The following is a 20886-nucleotide window of genomic DNA, read 5'->3' as shown; positions in this document are numbered from 1 at the left end:
CTGCAACCTCTGTCTTCCTCACCCAAGAGCAAAGGCAAACTGGAGAGAACCAATACTTGTGGAGACCAAGGTATGTGTAGCACTTAGAATATTAGCCACACTAACCTTTTCAATGACCCGCAGTGGACTTGATGGAGGTGTTTCAGGCATCAGCATCCAGGATCCTACAGCAATTCCTGGATGCTATGCTACAGCATGACAGTGACTAATATCTCTCTCTCTCTCCCTATAATATATATATATATATATATATATATATATATATATATATATATATATATATATATATATTCCCCCCACCCTTGAGGACAGAGCTATAACTATGCAGGAGTTCTAATCCACAGCACACTTACCTGAAGTCCTAGGTACCATAGACTGCATGCACATTGAGATCAAAGCACCACTTGGGGAAAAGGGAGGGAAGGGTCTACATCAACAGAAAAGAGTTCCACTCCATTAACTGCCAGGTTGTGTGTAATACTACAGGAATCATCCTGAATGTGTGTGCTGGCAACTCCAGCAATTACCACAACTCCTATATCTGGCATACCTCATAGCTCTATTAGAGTTTTCTAGGGGTGTTGTGCCACAATGCCATTTACTGCAGAATGCAGGGGATGCACTCAATCCATGGCTGACGATGCCCATCAAAAATGCACACAGACCCAAAGAGGAATGCTATAATGAGGTACATGCTCAAACAAGAAATATCATAGAGCATTTGTTTGGGCTGTTGAAGTCATGGCTTCATTGCCTAGATACATCAGTGGGGTCTGCAGTATGATCCTAGTACTTATGCTAAAAGTATCACAGTCTGTGCTGTCCTACATAATGTCTCATCATGTGAAAACAGGTGCAGCATGAACACCAAGGGCTAGGAAAGTACAGTTGTGTACACTTACCATAAATGTAGATGTTCGAGTGTATTCAATGTTGCAGTCATCACCTGTGGGTTATCCCTGCTGTGGTAGCCCTTGGCTGGCCCGAATACCAGAGTCAATGTTTTTGTGTGCCAGCTGCTGTCGCCTGCACAAAAACATTGACTCTGGTATTCGGGCCGGCCGAGGGCTACCACAGCAGGAATAACCCAGAGGTGATGAATGCAACAGTGAAACATGAAGAAAATCAAACATTCCACCTGGAAAGGTTCACCATATCCCCACAAAGGTGAGGTGTCAGAGGTGGAGCTCCCAGCCACTGTGGGTGTAGTGAGACATAAGCATGCACAGTATGCCCTCATTCTGTTCAAGTTGCAATGGTTAACACAAATGCTGATCAACTAAAGAGTACACTTTTCATCCTATGCATATACATACAGTAAAACTAATGCCAGGCAATGATCATAACCTTTATTTCCCAATGTAATGGCTGTATACTGCTAGCATCAGACAAAGCCCACCCCAAATGCCAACAGTTGTAACTGCAGGACTATCAAGGTAAGTGTTGAAACTGTAATATAAAAATAAATGTGTAAGAACATGAATGAAAGGCAGATACCTGCCTAATTGGTACTTATAAATGTATCTAAATAGAATTGTTGTAAGTTGTTCAGCAATGCCATTAATATCTGACATGACTGACATCTGTAATATATACTTATGCAATGTACCAAATAACCTGGCTCATGCAACTGAAATAGCAATCCTTATCCCTGCACTCCCACAAGTGGAGTAATAAGCATGACTGAAAACAGTCTCCTGTCCTTTAAATTCCTTAGCTACATAGTTACCTTTCAATGTCAATTCAGCCTTCTGAGCCTCTGAAGATGCAAATGACATGTAAACTCATTAGAATTGCTGAATATCAAACTTTTGACTTTGTGCATCACATGTAAACATAGTGTAGTCACTACACCACTGTTGGGTGCTAATAGCCTGCAACTATGAATGATTACTCTGACTGAAACAAAACACAGTAATGCACTGAAGTGGGTGTGTCAGTGAGAATACACTTACAAAGTGTAGAACTAACTGCAGTGAGCTTTTAAACAAAACCAAACACCCCACGTGTCCATTTCCTTGGCATAATAACACATTTTCCTGCATTTACTGAAAACTGTTGTTGACTGTCATGTATTTGCAATACACCTTAAAAAATATGACATAATATGCACTATAGATTGCATGTATAATAGTAAAACAGAGATAAGGGAATAATTTTCAAAATACAAAGAGAAGGCAGAGCAGCAGTTTTACAAACATAATATGTGATCACTCATTCCACTAAATGCGTTATGTACACATTTACAATCAACTGAGAATATCCAACTGTATGCATTATTGCTGTATATGAAATGTTAATTGGTTATATGCACATTATTTGATTGTTATTGCAAAGCTGCTGTGTCTGTGGCAAAGAGAGAGATAACCCACTGCAACTGTGTTGTATAACTGCAGTGCTCTGATGGTTAAAATCCAGAACTTTATAATCGTGTAACCTTTGCTTCCTTTTTTAATCCTGTTTTTATCTTTTACTTTTTGCCTTTACCATGTGTGCAGTGCATGACACAACACAAACATGGTTACCTGGTTAAGGAAAAATTGAAAAATGCAATTTCAGTCACCTTACAAAGTGCAAACATACTAAGTAGCATTGTGTGGCTGTCAGCAGCATGGATGGTAATGACTGCAGAAATTCTACCTGCTGCCCAACTCTTTCTGTGGCACAAGATGTGAATATGTTGAGCAAAAAGAAGAGAGCACACAGGGTTGAAGTCCCACAGTAGATATTTTTTGCTGAGGAGGTGTCATAATGAGTATTTACACAAGTAATATATGTTCACTATTGCTTTGTACACTTGCGTGTTGCGTACCTGTGTACAAATATGGTTCAATACTTAAGGAAAAAAGTAAAAAATGTAATTTAGTTCATCTTTCTTTATGCAAACAGCCTTAGTAGTGATTTGCGGCCATCAGAGTGTGGAAAGTACATTTGCTGCCTAGCTTTCCCTGTGGCACCAGGTGTAAGTGCAGTGAAATCAAGTCAGAACACAGGTGATTCATGGCTCAAATCTAATGCACTCTGTTTTTTTTAAAATGGGTGTCCCACTGTAATTTATAACTAAACTTTTATTATAAAAGTCATACTATATACCAATAGCTATATAAAGCATGCTGATTGACAAAAATTATCATTAATGCTTGCATACTCATACGTTTGTAGGTATCATATGTATTATGTGTTCAACTGGTTTAGCATGACATTGATGTTTATGTAATAAAAATGCAGTTACATATCTCTGATGGCCACACTGTCTTATTGGCAATAATCTTCACCCCTCCCACAACTAATTATAACTGTAAAACAGAATGTATTGTAAGGTATGTATCAGAGCTCCAAACTCTATCACTAAAGTCCTGCAAATCTGTATATTTCCAGTATATTGTCACATATTACTCCTGCATCACGGCTGAGAATGCATAAGCCAGGACCTTTTAATGGCACACACATACGGGACAAATTGAAGTATAGCACCAGTCACCATTTAAGCTGTATATTTGTAATGACCATGGTAGAAAGATATGTCTTCTGTGGCAATGAAGAATAATCACCTGAGTGTAACTGCATGGATTCTCTTTTACATAGGTTTGAATCCCATATTGTACAAATTATTTTTACAGTGTGTAAATCTTCATAAAATATGTGTCAAGTCATCCCATTGATCCGTCCAAAGTTACACCTTAAAAGCCAAGTCATTTAGCATTTCAGTGTTGACCAGTGGACAAAATGCAACCAGGTATAGCAGCACACATAACTCTATGTCAAATGTCACATTATCATTGCTGTTACATAAACTCCCTGCCTGTTTGTTTGACAGTGTTTCTTTTTGCTTACCATCATGCAAATGCAGTTGGCATGGTTGTGGGTGTTTACCCACTGATCGTAAAATGTGATATAACAAATTGATGGAAAATCATTGCAATTTTTGGAGGACATTTGCAGACTTGGCAGGAGAGGGAACATATGGTGCTAAATTCAAACCACAGGGGTGTGGAGGAGTCAAAAATATTTGTTGCACTCCTCATGAAGTGCTACAGTCATAGGCTGCTGCAGGGGGATTATACTGGTTCAAATTACAAGGCTGAGGTTTGGAACTGCCTAGTCAAGGGCAGCAATACAATGGAGAGCAGTATACGCACCACTACAGTGACATAAAGAGGCGCAAGCAGGTGCAACTTGACCAGTGGTTGGATGAGTTTAGAAATGCTGTTGCCCCCCAGTTGTGTAAGTATACAGATCAAGCAACCTCAAATTATATGAAATGCTGTAGATATCCAAGACTGGTATGCATAATGCTTTCATGTCTTTTCTTTCATTTTTTATTTTACAGCTGCAGAGGAAATCTTGGCAAACAGAGACACATGCTGAGAGGTTGGAGTGACTCAGAGAGGCAAGAGGTATGTCTACTGCACAACTGACCCTAACTGTAATAAATATATTTTAATTCCATAGATATGTATCAAGTTCATCATGCATATCTTAACTGTAATAGCAAGCATGTGCATGTTCTTCTATAGATCCTGGTAACTGGATAAGGCAAGTATAGTAGTCTATTCAGGTTATGTGGGGTTCAATTCTTCCAAGCAACCTATAGATTCACACTCACCAAGTATTATTTTTAAATTTGAAATGAAACAATATTGGATTTAATGCCATGTTGTTAAGTTAATATGTAGTATCTTTAAAAGCATATACTGAATTCATGCATATTCCAAGGATTACTAATGACAAGTCACATTTTTTGGATTGTGAAAGCTCTACAGCTTGTATAATAGTAAAAGGATATTTATTGTAATAAAGCATGGATATGACATATCATGGTTATAATCATCTTTTTTTTGTCTCACCCCACCCCTTAATTTTTCTTTTGATTTTTTTTTTTTTTTTTTGTGGGTTACCTGGAATCACACCATTCTGATGTCATACCTTTCTGACAACAAACCGAATGCTTTTTAGCACAGGGAGGTAGGCTAACTGCTATGGCATGGCATGCCAACCCTTGACTGGCTACTGCACTAACATCCGACAGCTCTGTGATGCAACCTGGCAGTTCTGCTTCCACAACACCTGTACTACCTGGTCCATCCGCATCAGTGCCTTGTGCAATGGTGCACTCCAATAGCATTGACGGAGGTAATGGTTATTTCACCCACCAGGAGCTGCCAGGGATGGTGTCTGATCTAATAGAGACTGGACTTAGTGCTCACATTAGCTGCCTTGAGAAGTTGGTCATTAAAATAGAAAAGAGAATCCCACATCAAGCAATGTCTCAGCGAACTGAGGTAGAGGACAGTGATGACAGTTATGAGGGTGAGGACTAGATTCTCATTGTTCCCACACTTGATGAGTATGTGCCTCTGATGTCCCTTACCTATCCCTGATCATGGTTTCCCCCAAACTTTTGTGTCCGTCACTTTCCCTCTGTATGTCTTGTCTGTCCTGTTTGCTTGTACCTGCTTCCTCATCTACCATACTTACCTGACCCACACATTTTTATGTCCCTTCCCCAACATTCCTGACTTTTAAAATCCAGAAGAAAAAATGGGCACCTGTCCCACAAAAAATATATATATCCTATGCATAGCTCTCCATTATGTATACGTGTCTTCTCTACACACTTGACTTGGACCAATTTGCTATACAACATCATTGCATTGTTGTCACCTATTTGCATTCTGGCAACAGTCCAAATTCATCAAATCTTCTCTACATGTGCACATTATTGTGTTGAAGAAAGAGATGTCTATTGGTTCTTTCTTAATTCCCTCCTGCAAATTCCTTTATTACTTCCCTGTTGCTCTTCCCTCTGCTTGTCCCCCCATGTGTCACCATTTTCCTATCATCCTCATTTTCACACCATTAATCTTGTCAAACACAGAACCACATACCACACATGGTCATAAATGGCCTATAATAAAGCCTTCACTTTTTGTCCTTATCATTTGCATGGAGTTTGGCATTGCACACCAATGCAGAGCAGCCGTAAATGGCTCTTCATGTCCTATGACAAAACCTGGTCAGATTTTGCCATCAGTCAAACTATTCCAGTTATCCTCATGCAATGGTGTTTTAACATGCTACACTATAGGAACACAAAGTTAAAGCAGAGTAACTCCATTATTTTGAAACAGTCTGTCAGTTCTGTACACTGATGGATGTAACAAAGTGTAACTTCCTATGTGGAATTTTGACATAAATCACTTGACTGAAGATTTGTTTTGCCCGTAGCATCAAGGATTCAATTCCAGATACCTTTCACTTCATTTCTTACTGTGATTTTAAATGTTTACAATATGTTTAATCACCTGCATCTTAGCATTTGCCGCAGTTATTAGATCTCATGAGAATATATTGGATACTGGCCAAAACTGACATCCATCCCCACAACTACAACATAATTACCCAACCTTGTTCTTCTTGTCATAAGCCTGTTGCCCCTGTAATAACCCTTCATTACCTCTGTGTCAGTCACTTCATGTTGCAGACCATGGCAGCCTAATAACCAGAACAGACCAAAAACATGTCCATGAATATAATTTTACACCAAGCATTGTTTTGTGTATGCCAATCTCTCCTTGCATTCACCCTTCACTCCCAGCCCTATTTATGGATGTGCATCTATTAAGCTGATTGATGTATAGGTCATCTCATGGTTTCTGCATACTGACATGACTCTGCTGATGGATAATATGAACATGTTACCTTAATTCAATAGGTGACCAGGTCTTCTGTAGTGTGCAAGGTTTCAGAATCTGCTGTAGGATTCCATTTGTGTCATGATCAATTGATGATGGATGAAATGTTCATCTAATATGATCTGGAAACTGTCCTTACTGTGAAGGAGCATACTGCACACACTTTTTGGGATATCAAGCCCTACACAAATAGCATATTTGCTCAGCCATAATAAACATTTCAAAGGACGTACCTCCCCTTGTCATTTGTAGAAAGCCGTACACACAATTAATTTGTAATTTACAGTGAGGCTTGCAAAACAGCTGCTAGTTGTACAACTGTATTGTGGTAGGCATTCCTGATACAATTTGGGGAAGACACACACACTTTGGTGTGGCCATTGCTTGTCACATCTGCAGCCCTGATCACATTTACTTATCTAATGACATACTGACACCATTTGTTAAAAAAGAGAATCAGCAGGATTTGAACCCTGCTTCATAGGGTGCTTCATCTAAGAACTGACAGGTCTTGCACCCAGTTCCACAACAAAAGCTCAGCAGCAGCTGTATTTTTCACACTCAGTACTGTCCAGAGTGCTGATGGCCGTGCATCACCTCTTAGCCTGTTTTCAGAAAGGAAGGCTAACCAAATAAAAGTTAAGCAGAGATACGCGTTTGCTCAGCACTTAACATCATACAAATGGAGAAGGCATTTCCAGCAGTTACTTATGCAATAAAACTTCAGCCCCAGTATTTCAAAGACAGACTACAGCATGCACATCATAATACTTATCTGCCAACAATTTCTCTGATAATACGTCTTGCAAGCCTGACACATGAAACATTATCAACAAAGAGATATATTTTGCAGTTAACCTCAATCAGGTCAGTTACTGCATGTCCCTATGTGTGCACAGTTTGGCAATGAGCACCAGTGGACACTGCAACTTCACAAGTTCATAGGTTCATAGGTTGGTACTAGGCTATCAGCCCTAGGGCCTATACAAGCCTAGCCATAACAATTCCCTGGCTAGTTCTTCCCACACTATTTACTTCCCTTGACCCCTGTCTAGCAGGGCGACTGATGTGATCCCTGGGGTGAATTTCCTTTCTTCCATCCAATCATCAAGGTTCCTTTTGAAGAGGGCCAAAGAGGTGCTCTGCTTGACATGTATGGGCAGTCTATTCCAGAGTCTGGGGAGTCTCTGGGTCAGGAACCTATCCCTCCAGCATGTTTTGTTTATTGTGATGACAAGATTTAGATCCCTGGAGCATGTGGCTCTGAGGGATTGGGATTTCTTTAAGTGTAGCATGCCCAACAGCTCTGGGTTTGACATGGCCTTGTATGTTAAGCAGAGCTCACCTTGGAGTAGATGATATGTGACAGAGTATAGCTGGAGTTTTTTAAGGTGGTTAGCATAGGGCATCTGCTTTAGGCCTGTGATTCTTTTAGTGAGGTTTTCTGCTGCCTTTCCAGTTGTTGCAGATGTCTTGAGAGGTACATACCAAATGGGGTGTTGTATTCTATAATGGGCCTAATGAGGGATGAGTACAGTGGAACAATGACCTCCTTTTTTCTGGATGAAAAGCCCTTAGTGATGAGGTGTACCATATAGAAGGATTTCCTGACTGTTGTGGCAATGTGGTTATTGAAGGTGAGACCACTGTCCACCTGTGTCCCTAAGTCTCTTATCACACTTTCGGTGTTTAGTGTACTGCCACCTATGTGATAATTCATGTTTTTTCCCAAAGGGGATAACTATACATTTCTTGGCATTGAGCTTGAGCCTATGCCTCTGGCACCAAGTATCTGTTTCTGTAAGGTCCTTTTGTTGAGTTTTCACATCATTTGGGGGTTCTCTAATGGCTCCCAGTTTGCAGTCATCTGCGAACTTTGTTAGCCAGAGTCCCTTAGTGTTGGCCTGTACTTCAGAGAAGTAGATGCCAAACAAGAGAGGTCCTAGAAGTGAACCCTGAGGTACTCCACTTGTCACTTGTCTGGAGCTGGATTTGGAGTCAGCTACTTTTACAGTGTGGGTTCTGTCAGTAAGCCAGTTGGCAACCCATAGAGTGACATAGGGATTAATGCCCAGCTTAGTAAGTTTATCTATGATTCCAGAGTGGGGGATGGTGTCAAAGGCCTTGGCGAGGTCCAGATAGTCCAAGTAGAATTCCTGAAAACAGAACCATGCAAATGCTAATATATTGCCATCATCCATGCAAATTAGTTTCTCTGCAGTGTGCTATATGAACAGGTGTTTAGCATGTCCATCTATGGTTATTTTGCTGCAATAACATGTGTGCTTCACTGAATACATAACTTTCTGATCTTCATGTGTGCCCTGCAGCAATGCTCTTCCAAATGATATATCAGGACTTGGGCCATTGTCCAGCATTGTCCAGCATTACACAGCATAACTGCATTGTTAGATTTGGCTTGGGTTTATAGTGACACTGAACACGGGTCATCCATGATCATATCCCATTGATATTATCAGTGACTTGTATTAATGTGGACATACCTTCATTTGAATATAAAGACACGTAACTCCATTGTGGTACTACTGTTGTTTCCAAATTGTATGTGCTTGTGCATGTGTGTCACCTGCAGAACATCCTGGGAAACAGGTACAAGGCTGCCTCTCCTCTGCCTATGCATTAATGCTAGGTTGCCAGGATGTATTTATATTTACGTTTGCCAGTTGTGCTCACACAATCATATCAAATTCTTGCTTTGCAAACAAGTCTCATATTAGTATGTTACCTGTGACACTATAATGATGCCATCCTCAATAAAGTGCACTCTGACAGTACTCAAATAGACTTCTGTAGTGATATGGGCATTAAGTTCTGGGTTATCTAGCTTGCCTAACTATATAGGTTGGGGTTCTAATCTCACAGCTGTCAAATTATGTGTGTGATTGTAAATAAAAAGCATGAGTCCAGAGAGTCCAGGTCCTGCTGCTTTCACTCAAGTATGGTTCCACAGATGCTTTTATACTGCTACATATGACTCCACAGCAATTTTGTTCAACCCTCCCGACATCATCTTCTCAGCATACACTGATGAAGTCATCTTCTATAAAGTCTACTCTAGTAGTGTCAAAACCAGACTTCTCCATTAACACAAGTATTAATTACTTCATTCTTTAGCTTGTATAGTTAGGTAGGTGGGGATTATGATCACACAGCAGTCAACTTGAATATCTAGTTAGAAGATCGTGAATCCAGATCATGCTGCCCTCACTCAAGTAATATTCAGAAGATGCTTTTACACTGCTACATGACTCCACAGCCCTCTCAACATTCTCTTCTTAGCATACACTGATGATGTCATCCACTATAAAGTGCACTCTGACAATTGCAGTCAGGCTTCTGCAGTGGTGTAAGCATTAAGTGCAGTGTTCTCTTGCTTGTGTAATTAGATGAGTAGGAGTTATAATCTCACAGTAGCCAACTTCTGTGTGCTTATTCAACTATCAGTCAGGAGATAATCTTACACCAAGATGTGAGTCCACAGTTATGTCAGGCACACTTGCCAATATTTTCTTCTCTCTATATGCTAATAATGTCATCGTCTATAAAGTGCACTCTGACAGTGTTGCAATCAGGCTTCTGCAGTGGTGTAAGCATTAAATAGTGTGTTTTTTTGCTTGTGTAATTAGATGAGTAAGGGTTCTAATCTCACAGTAGTCAACTTCTCTTTGTTTATTCAACTATCAGTCAGGAAACAATCGTACACCAAGATGTGAGTCCACAGTTATGTCAGACACACTTGCCAACATCTTCTTCTCTCTATATGCTGATGATGTCATCCTCTATAAAGTGTATGCTAACAATGGGCTATAGTCTTAGATTATGTGGAATACAGCTTCCATATCTACATAGGTGGTGTGTTCAAATCAGACCTCCATCAACTGGTGTGTGTGTGTGTGTGTGTGTGTGTGTGTGTGTGTGTGTGTGTGTGTGTGTGTGTGTGTGTGTGTGTGTGTGTGTGTGTCTTGCTGGTGGTGAATCACAGTCATTTTATGATGTGTTGAATCCCTTTTCATTTGACTCCCACTCAGGAGAACATTTTGCATTGCCCCCTGAAGCCAATATCCCCTTTTTTCCTCTGTTCACATAACATCCATTCAGTGGAACACTGAGGATGTCATCATCTCAAAGATGCATGCACACATTATGAAGCACAGCCCCTCCAAGACCCTCTACAAGCCATCTCCAGACCACAGGATATATGATTGCTAATTCTGTCATGAGATCGTACACATGTCACATATGGACAAAAGCAGGTTGCATTAAATCAAACACAGACACACATGAACCCCTACTATCATCTGTCACATAGCTATAGTGATTTGGGATTAAATTGTATAATAATGGTTAGGATTTTATGTACTCTCTTTTATGACCATCTAAACACTGCTCATGTCAATGTTGTTGTCATCCACATGTGCTATGTCAATGTGTGGATGTACTATATCCCTACAACAGTGTATTCCAATCTGTGATTTGAGCTGTCGTATTGATGGCCACTGCTTCCATTTGGTTACATGCTCCTTCTATAACAGCTGTAGTAATATGCCTCCTGAGGACTGCTGACATCTGATGATACTATGTATATTGTTGCTTTACTATGGCATATGTTCTTGTACTGTAGTATATCAACATTCTGCAAAGTTGTCATGCAACCATCACAGTGACAGATGCAGTAGGTTACAGATGTGCATATGTATACCTAGCATCTGGAAATGTTATCTGAAAAACAGCAGTTTTACGTCATACTGATTACATGGGCACATAGACCTGAGTTCATCCACATTGCAATGCTGTTATATAGACAAAAAAATGACATGATTGGATTCACTTGCAACCTTGGAAAATTCATTGTATGCACTATTATGTTGCTATTCATGAGGATTATACAGTTGTTCCCTAACAGCATTGTGTGACTGTCAGCATTTGTGCCATTAACTGTTCTGCAAGAGATGAATCCTCCTCAGTTGTCATGAATCCACATATGGTGCCAGAGCCCTCACCCACACACTTCCACTGATAAACATAAAGGCATAAAATGTACAACTAATGTAATGACATGAAGTAGGTAGAGGTTACGACTGTGTTAACAGTTCCGGTGTGTCACATGTGAATTAGACTACACATTTTATTTGGAAATGATGTACAGTCTGAAGTCCAACTGTAGCACAGGTACGGCTGTAGTATGACTGTACTGCTTCACAAATGAACCACTGCATCACATCAGTATTACCACTTGATAGTTTGCACGAACACATATGGATGGATGTCAGGATTTCATGGCAGTATAACATTTTCACTGGCAATGTCAGGGGCCTATAATCATGTGGCACGAGTTGAGGTTTGACGTGTATTTATAGAGTGTGCTCCGTGTATTGTTTGGTATGTGTACAATATCACAGTGACAGCTTCCTCAGTCATTGACACAAGACTTTGCATGGCTGTACTTTCTATGCACATGGCTATAGTTGACGAATTGTCATCAGTCTCACCTACTGCTGTACCATTCATTATAATGGATCATGTCTTGAGTAGTTCATCAATCGCAGATGCTTCAGACAATATCCATTGCTATTATATGTCAGATGAATACAATACCAAGCTGTGTGTAGGGAATGGACTCATAATAGTGTGTTGTTTGTATGTGTTTTTATCTGGTGTGTTGTTTGTATGTGTTTTTATCTGTATGGCTGATTTCAGCCAGGGATACTTTAGTCAAGTGTATCACATTTGTCACAGTGAGGTTCCACAGATCTTGTCATCCATACAGAGCTATTCTTTGGGATGCATATCCATTAGGATTTGACAGTGCAGACTTCCCTTCCAGGTGTTCTACCAGATGTTTGTGTGATACTTCTTTCTGTGTTGCACTCAGTAAATACACAGCTCAGTGACAACATTGATGGTATGGGTTTAATTTTTGCAGGTGTAGATTGTGACTTATATGTCATGCAAACATCTCAACTGGCCAAGACTGCCCATGATTTGAACTTCAGGTTTAACACTGTTCCTTTTAATCCCCTCTAAAATGGGATCATTTTTGGGCAATGAGTGGTGAATTTCCCTTCTAGCATACTAACAATCATTATATCTGTACTCAAATATTCTGTCAATGCTGCAGATTAATGGCCATAACATTTTAAAAGTGTTCCTGATTGTGCCTGTTTCTGTGTACTGTCTATGAGTCTGCTGCAATGTGTCCATGACTGGTTGAAAGGTATATTTACATGTCTGTAATATTCAAACAAGTCATTTTGCAGATCTTCACACAATGCACATACCCCCTATTGTTTATGCTGTCCTTGCTAAATGTCCTCTCCAGTGAGTATATCAGTGATGTTAACATGACAACCATTCGTCTCCATTAACATGTGACCTTGTGTGACGGTCACACATATACTATCATGTCTGATGATGTAATATACTAGCACAGGAGGTGAAACAGCAATATGTACTGTGCTATCTACATATGTGTGTAATGCTATGCTACTGACTTGTCTTTGAAGTGTACATACATTGATGTATCCTATAATGGGTACATTGGGTACATTGCCATAGTTACCATGCCCTCTTACTCTTTCTTCATTCCTGTCTTTCATGTCTGTGCCCATTTTCCTCAGCACACTTTCCCTGTCTGGTGTATGTTTCATTGTATTTGCCCTTGCTGTTCCCCTCCAATATTTCATTCTGCTAATAATTGTTGTTATGCACACTGACATTACACTTTACTTTGTTATATTAATATTGTTGTTATTGCAGTATTTTCACCCCTAGTCATCATTGCGGCTGTCCATGCGATCTTGCTGAGTAGGTTTTCTTTTTGTTTCTGTGCTTGTGCTGCTCAGCATGGTTTTCTAGCAGCAGCACTGTTGCTGGCCATGAAACCACACTTGTATATGAGTAGTCGCGATAAGCAGCATGAATATGCAGTTAGCAGCGCTGCTTGTCTCACTAACAAGTAAACTCTGTGTAGGATGTGCTTGAAGCCTAAATGGAGTTTATCAGTTCCTGGGTATGTCTGTATCACAAGTGACATAAAATAAGAATACAGTATGTTTTCATTTTTAAAATAAACAGCCACAGAGCTAGAAATTGTGAGGCATCAATCTCATTAATTTGTAACATTTGCATTACCAGGCAGGTACTGTAGATATTGATTTAAAGGCATGGGTAGATAGTTGGAAAAATGGAAACCGAAAAAAAGATAACTTATATTTTATAAAAGGTAGTACAGGCTAAAATGCTCAAGATGATTGTATGATTATTATGCCAACACTCACAAAACTCAAGCAAATTATTAAAATACAAAGATTGCTTTCTTAGAAGTATACTATACCGGAGGCCAGTTAATAGCTAAAAATATGCCTGATGTGTAAGTTGTGTACTGCAGTATTAATATATAGTAAACTGGGCATTAATGCAGGACATACTTGCAATATCTAAGCACTCGGTATGCCATCCCTAAATAATATCTTAAATATTTAGAGAATATTTATTTAAAAATGTCTGCATATTCATGGTAGACGAATATTCCAAGTTTTTTATGGTAGCAGTTGGAGCAGAGGATGTTAGGGACTGTCATCTTAAATTTAATGTTTTTGATAAGTTATGGAATGAACAGTCATATTTTGTTTCAGTTCTGTTAGTGAATCTTTACAATAGGACATCATTTACACATTACAGATTTAATATCGATATTTCTGGAAGTTTACTAGCTTTATATACTTTTGTCTTGGATGTTACATTTTGAAGGTGGACTTCTGGGAATAGGCGACTAAAAGTTGAACCCACTCACATTAGTAGCAGTGATTAACATAAATGAGAGAGGTGACTGTCAGTTGCTTTATTGCTTTTTGTCCCAATAATTATTGTGAAGAGCACTGCATCTGCATGAATAAGTCAGCCATGGTTTGCTGAAGAAAGCATAAGAAACCACACAGAATTTCTCCATTAACCAGAAGTATAAATCGATCAGACAAAGTAACGGCATGGTGACTCATGATACTTTACAGCAAGCCTCAGTGTCAGTGCAGATTTTATTGCTGCAGATCAGCTTCTGGAGAAATTGTCAGCAGATCAACTTCTGTAGAAATTGTCAGCCGATCAACTTCTGTAGAAATTGTCAGTAGATCAACTTCTGTAGAAATTGTCAGTAGAGCGACTTCTGAAGAAACTGTCAGCAGATCAGCTTCTGGACTAATTGTCAAAGATTAAAAGTAAGTTAAGTGATTATGTAAATGTTTTGCCAAGAGACTACAAGAAATAAAACTGACATAGATGGAGCACTTAGGTGCAGTAACCGAGTTGGACAAAGATGTGAAGCAGACCAGAACATATATTAATGATAATTAAATAAATCTGAAAACTGCCTGAATCACGGCTGGTTAACTTCTGTGCACAAAGAAACAACTTTTGATCTACTGAAACAAGCAGAAGGGAATGATTCAGTCAGCTTTTGGAAACAAAGCAAATTAAAGGAGAAGCTTTGCTTGGACTTGAGTGGATTTTTTTTTCTTTTTTCTGAAGAAATGTGTATAATTATTCTAGAAAATATTGTAAGGGTTGATGTTAAAAAAGGCGAATTCTAGACATTTCAAATTATATTGTTTAATGTGTCATATAAAAATAAATATTAAAAGTACAGATTATTATCTTTTTCAGTATAAAATGAAGTATGAAATGTTACAATTTTAAGGTGTGAAGATATATATGGGAAATAGTAAAATGTAATAAGTTGTGTTGCTACCTAGAAACCATTTAAGTAAAATGCAATAAGTTGTGTTGCTACCTAGAAACCATTTAAGTAAAATGTAATAAGTTGTGTTGCTACCTAGAAACCATTTAAGTAAAATGCAATAAGTTGTGTTGCTACCTAGAAGCCATTTAAGTAAAATGTAATAAGTTGTGTTGCTACCTAGGAACCATTTAAGTAAAATGTAATAAGTTGTATTGCTACCTAGAAACCATTTAAGTAAAATGCAATAAGTTGTGTTGCTACCTAGAAACCATTTAAGTAAAATGTAATAAGTTGTGTTGCTACCTAGAAACCATTTAAGTAAAATGTAATAAGTTGTGTTGCTGCCTAGAAACCATTTAAGTAAAATGTAATAAGTTGTGTTGCTACCTAGAAACCATTTAAGTAAAATGCAATAAGTTGTGTTGCTACCTAGAAACCATTTAAGTAAAATGTAATAAGTTGTGTTGCTACCTAGAAACCATTTAAGTAAAATGTAATAAGTTGTGTTGCTACCTAGAAACCATTTAAGTAAAATGTAATAATTTGTGTTGCTACCTAGAAACCATTTAAGTAAAATGCAATAAGTTGTGTTGCTACCTAGAAACCATTTAAGTAAAATGTAATAAGTTGTGTTGCTACCTAGAAACCATTTAAGTAAAATGTAATAAGTTGTGTTGCTACCTAGAAACCATTTAAGTAAAATGTAATAAGTTGTGTTGCTACCTAGAAACCATTTAAGTAAAATGTAATAAGTTGTGTTGCTACCTAGAAACCATTTAAGTAAAATGTAATAAGTTGTGTTGCTACCTAGAAACCATTTAAGTAAAATGTAATAAGTTGTGTTGCTACCTAGAAACCATTTAAGTAACATGTAATAAGTTGTGTCGCTACCTAGAAACCATTTAAGTAAAATGTAATAAGTTGTGTCGCTACCTAGAAACCATTTAAGTAACATGTAATAAGTTGTGTTGCTACCTAGAAACCATTTAAGTAAAATGCAATAAGTTGTGTTGCTACCTAGAAACCATTTAAGTAAAATGTAATAAGTTGTGTTGCTACCTAGAAACCATTTAAGTAAAATGTAATAAGTTGTGTTGCTACCTAGAAACCATTTAAGTAAAATGTAATAAGTTGTGTTGCTACCTAGAAACCATTTAAGTAAAATGTAATAAGTTGTGTTGCTACCTAGAAACCATTTAAGTAAAATGTAATAAGTTGTGTTGCTACCTAGAAACCATTTAAGTAAAATGTAATAAGTTGTGTTGCTACCTAGAATCCATTTAAGTAAAATGCAATAAGTTGTTTTGCTACCTAGAAACCATTTAAGTAAAATGTAATAAGTTGTGTTGCTACCTAGAAACCATTTAAGTAAAATGTAATAAGTTGTGTTGCTACCTAGAAACCATTTAAGTAAAATGTAATAAGTTGTGTTGCTACCTAGAAACCATTTACATTTACTTTCTTCATTAATCCTGCTGCATGATTTTCAGATGATTTAGAATGGCAACGTGGACTGAACGTTTGGAGTAGGACGATATTGAAAGTCACTAGTTTCCCAAAAAAATACCTGATAAAAGTTGAACTGTCATTGACACATAGGTTGTAGTTGATGTCCTGGAAGAAGCAGGGTTTGCTGGTGAAGGAAACCTTGAAAGAGGATAATGTGAAAAGGGAGATGGGAAAATCATTAGCAAGCCCCTGTGTTATGTTATGAATAATATCCTGGAATGGTAATTGTGAGGAGGTACTTCACACAAGCTCAGAGTACGATAGATTAAAAGTAAGGGAGGGAATCTGTGCATTAGGGGATGTTGGTAACTAAGGGAGTAAGGAAGACACGTGTTATCATACTGCTGTGTAGTGAGGTTGACTTGCAGTACAATATTGACTACAAAATACTCTAGAATAACATAAACGATGATGGGCATTTGGCAATGTAGAGTTGTCACACTAGTATCTATATATGTTTCTTCTGATTCTTCATAGCAAGAAGTAAATACACTTCTGGCATGTTTTATGAATTTTCAGGAGGGAGTTATTTTACTGACGGGAGCCTGGAACACGATGACAGGTATACATGATGTTGGGTTGTGGGAAGGGTCTTTTAAAATAACAGGGTGGGGAGGAATTTTGCACAATATTGTGCAATTATAGGATTAGATGATGCAGTATATTTAGGAAAAGATAGAGACAGTTGATTTGCTTGCTACACCTCATACTATACAATATACTCAAGACTTAAATGAGTTTTTTTAACCCAGGAACACTTTATCTTGTATATTTTCAAAATCTGTATCTCCATCTCAGTACATGATCACATTGAATTGATTCTAAAATAAGAAGACAATTCCTCACTGGCATTGAAAGTTCAGTATTTCTTTTCGTGAGGAGAAATATTTTTAGCAATGGTTTGATCAGTAGTAAAACAGCCAGTTTCTTATCACAAGTCACTCTTGTGCCACTAAACTGGAAGTAAATATTTAAAAGCCCATTTAACTGGCCTTGCAGCATTATATTATGAGGAAATTATAGGTAGGTATGGCAACAGTGGCAGCAGCTGCAGAAGATGCAAGAGCTTTAATCTTGAGCTGATTATTCAGTTCTACAGGAGACTGAACAAGGTAAGCAAAAGCTGGCAAAGATAAAGCCTAGGTCTTGGTCAGCATTTTATTCTAAATGATGCAATTTTATATCTCAGCAATGGACAGGTACGTTATAATGCATTGCTCTTCTTTAGTCATTACTATTTGTGAATGCTATAATGGTATTAGTTACTAGTTTATAGGAATAGTAAATAATGTGTTTTAGTTCTCTTTTCGTGAATGCATAATCCATTTTAGTACTAGTAATATGTGTACATATTTACATATGCTCTTGTGTAATGTTATTCGTTTTCCTATATGTATCTTTTTTGTTAGAGCTATTCTCCCCTGGCTTCTGATGATAAGGGACTCAATGTTCAGATGGACTATCCCATGTAACAACTTGAAATAAATAAATAAATTAATTAATTAATGCATAAATAAACAAACAAGTAAATAGTGGCAAAAAAATATTTTGGAAGCAGGTCCCCTTAGTATAGAAATGCTAATGTTTCTGCATGGGTTCAGAGATCCCAGGATTCATATGACTCTGATAGGTGTCAGCAAAGTCCAGACAGTATATTAGCACTGCACTCAGTGGTGGAATTGAGATTAGGTCACAGTAAAAAGACAGAAATGTGTACAAGGTGCATAGTATTGCAGATGTTGCAACACTAAGAGGCAGAGAATTTAGTGGTAGCAGTAACAAACTGAGGGTCTGACAGTACCTAAGGCAAGTTTACTGAAGAGAAAGTCCCCATGAGCTAATAGGATACCACTAGAGTTGTACCACATGGGGGAGAGCAGACGCTCAGGGTATTGTATAGAGTCATAAATGAGGCAGTAGAAATGGCCAGTGGGTCATATTCCTGACTCATGGAATGAATCTGTGATTTCTACAATCAACAAGATGAGACATTAGGATCCTTGAGGCCTATACACCCATTTCACTTTTAAATGAAAATTATAAAATGTTTTATTGAATTCAGGAAAAAAGTTACCTAGACGTATACAGACAGTTTATCTAGACCATTATGGGTTTATTACTATAAATAAAAATGTGTGTAGTATTTTGAAAACATTGTTATTTTGGATAATGTGGTCAGACATAGATCTCATTTTATGGTACTTAGTTTAGATGTAGGGAAAGCATTTGAGTGACTGAACTTGTATAATTTGTTTAAGGTTTTGGAGCAGTTTGAATTTTCTGACAGCTTTTCTGACTCTTATCAGAACTGTATGGAGGATCTGTAGCAAGAATTAAAGTCCACACAGATTTATCTAAAGAGCTTGAATTGCACCGAAGGAAAAGACAGAACTATTTACGCTCCTCATCCCATTTGCTCTTTATTTGGAGCTCCTGTCTGAAACAAAAGGTGAGCTAGCCCTGAGAGGGGTGATAGTTGTACATCAGGAGTTTAAGGTGCCTCTATATGCAGATAACTTGTTGATTCATTTATGGAGCCCAGAGAAATACTTGTGAGGGGGGCTATATAGGTGTTGCTTGAGGATTTTGGCCAGTTGTTCAGTTACTAAATTTTGCATGAAAAATGCAGGCATCGGTGCAGTTTTTTCCCCTCTGGGCCTCTGTAGATATGCCACCACTTTTTTTTGGTACCTTGGGAGTTTTAAATATTTAGAGATTCATCTACCTTTACTGTTCAGCAAGCAGTGCTGCAATATATGCAGTTGCGCTGGCTAAGTTCATGCAAAAATGGTGACTGTTTTTAGAATTTTAGACTGTGTTTCACTTATCTAGATGTTAATTTTTGTGCAAAAGTTATACTGTTTTTTTCAAGCTTTACTTGTACATAAAGGTCATATATCATTATTAGTAATATTCTTTTATGGTTGTTAACATGCTACATTTATCACCTATATTCAAGCTTATAACTTCATAAGTGTTAATCACTTAACTTACCAATAATTATGATACTTATATTCTAATTGTGTAAACCACTGTATCCTTAATACTGTGTGGTAATACTGTACCCTGACACTAATGGTCATCTGCAACCCTCCTATTGTATTTGCTCAAATCAAACTAAGATACGAAAGTCTCCTTGATTGTATATCTGCCACTGTATAGAAATGTTCTGTCATTCGTGGATTATGTGTTGCCATATAAAGACATGGAGCTCTGATAGTATATATGCCTCTGTGCAGAAATTTTTTTGTCATTTGTTGTATTTGTACTGTTATGTTATGGAGCTTTTCTCCCCGGGCCTCCACTGTAAATGGACCTTGTTCCAGTCAGACTTTCCCAGTAAACAAATGTAAAATAAAATAAATAAATAAGTACTGAACAGTTCATATTAATCTACTTTACTGTATTGTATGTTATGTATTATGTATTGTGAAGATTATGTACTGTGTTACACTTATATTGTATATTGTGTATTGTTCATTTTACTGTGGAGCTTTTCTCCCTGGGCATCCACTAAAAATGTTCTCGCTATGACCCAGTGGACCTTTCTGGTAAACAAATACAGATACATAAATAAATAAATAAACAACAGGGCTAGAGGCATTTGGAATTAATTGATTTTTTTAAAAGAGATTAGAAATAGAGGCAGATTCAGGAATCTATAAGGGGGGGGCACATTCTGGCTATTGACTGCAGAGGTGGGAGAAGGAAAGTGGAACACCGTGTTTGGGAGATGTGGAAAGATCATCTTAAGATGTTCTGATGCCATGTGTGAAAAGACAGCAATATACATTTAGTTGCACATGATTTTGCTGTGGATGTGGTAATAGAAATGTACAGTTGTGTACACTTACCATAAAAATAGACGTTCAAGTGAATTCACTGTTGCAGTCATCACCTGTGGTTTATCCCTGCTGTGGTAGCCCT

This window comes from Protopterus annectens, chromosome 12.part0, assembly GCF_019279795.1.
Source record: "Protopterus annectens isolate FY-2018-M chromosome 12.part0, PAN1.0, whole genome shotgun sequence".
NCBI classification, from domain to species: Eukaryota; Metazoa; Chordata; order Ceratodontiformes; family Protopteridae; genus Protopterus; species Protopterus annectens.
Note: the sequence above shows the minus strand (reverse complement) of the source record.